Raw genomic sequence first — 1,299 nt, forward strand, 5'->3', positions numbered from 1 at the left:
CCAGAAACTAACCCAAGTACGGTCTAACATTCAGGTGTGATAAGTTACAGATAACGGCTCCTTATGACCTTTTTAAAATTAACCAACGTTAGATTTAATCATTGTTCAAACATCAGAATGTCAAATAATTTTGGCGTAATTACTCAGTAAAATAAACTACCTTAATCAAACGTCATCGTCTAGCACCGTAATTAAAATCTATTTCCATTAAACAGCCTTGACGACATAGTAAACTTGTCTTTGTAATTTCTGAAATACCAGAAGCACTCCTCCAACTTGCATTTTTAAGACAACCTTAACGTCAATAAAGGTTTGAACACGAAGCAAGTACCTTCTCATCTGCAACACTGCAGCCGTTTTCAAAATCGGCTTTGAAAGAGTTAAAAGCCAACACCCAAAAGAAAAAAAAAAACAAGTTTTATTTTTGTTGAAACGTAGTCAGGATTCCATTGTTCTTTTAAATTCGAAAACGAAGATGAGTTTCCACCTCACCGGAAAGGGGTTAAAAAGCTACCCCGTCCGAGAACCTGAAAAGGATTTTTTTTTTTTTACCCTAAATATCAAAATAACTCACCAGGACAGAAAAGGGGCTCTCCTCGCGCAGTCCCCTTCAGGCTCCCGCCCGCGGTCACCGCCGCCGCCCCTTTCCCGGCGGGGCCGGTCCCGGCAACGAGGCCAACCCCCCGCCCGGTCTTCAGCGGGGCCCCCGCGCCCCCAGCCCCGGGCCCCGCGGCGCTTCCCGCCCGGAGAGCCAGAGAGCGGCGCCAATGGGGCCGTTAAGGGAGAGCCGGCCGGCGAGGCCCGGCCCGCCGCCCCCTCCTGCTCGCGCGCTCAAGGACATTTTGCTTTTCCTCCCAAGGACAAAGGACAATAAACGGAGCCGGGGAGCCACTCACCAGGTCCGAGCACCGCGGTCGGCACCTCCTGTTCGCCCGCACCCGAGTCCCGCGCCGGGCCGCCCGCCCGAGCCTCCCGCCCGTACCGGATCGAGCCGCCCGGGCCCCGGGGAGCCTCCGCGGCCGCTGCCGCAGCGGCGCTTTCCGCGTCGTGGGCCCGGCCGCCCCGGGCGCCTCTGCCGCGGGCTCCGACCCCGGCGCGCGGCCCGCCTCGCCCCAGCCGCGGCCGCTTCGCTCCCGCGGGCGTGCGGGCCTCCCGGGCGCAAGTCCCCGCCACTCGGCGGGCCCTGCGGCCGCGGCGGAACGCCTGACAGCTCGGGGTGCTGCTGCCTCTCCGGCCATCTTGTGCCGTGTGTGTGTGGTGTCTCTCTCCCGTCTCCTCTCTCGGCTTTACTCCCTCCTC

The 1,299-nt window shown here is 58.3% G+C and overlaps 1 long non-coding RNA gene across 1 annotated transcript; it reads right to left on the reverse strand.

Annotated features, from left to right (window-relative positions):
* Positions 1 to 402: 402 nt before the first annotated feature.
* LOC136793830 (uncharacterized) lies at positions 403 to 976 on the reverse strand. Its single transcript, XR_010839765.1, has 2 exons — positions 897 to 976; positions 403 to 527 (listed from the first exon to the last, which is right to left on the reverse strand). It is a non-coding gene; the product is annotated as an uncharacterized lncRNA (long non-coding RNA).
* Between the last annotated feature and the right edge of the window lie 323 nt (positions 977 to 1,299).

This window comes from Kogia breviceps, chromosome 3 (genome assembly GCF_026419965.1).
Source record: "Kogia breviceps isolate mKogBre1 chromosome 3, mKogBre1 haplotype 1, whole genome shotgun sequence".
Lineage (NCBI taxonomy): Eukaryota > Metazoa > Chordata > Mammalia > Artiodactyla > Physeteridae > Kogia > Kogia breviceps.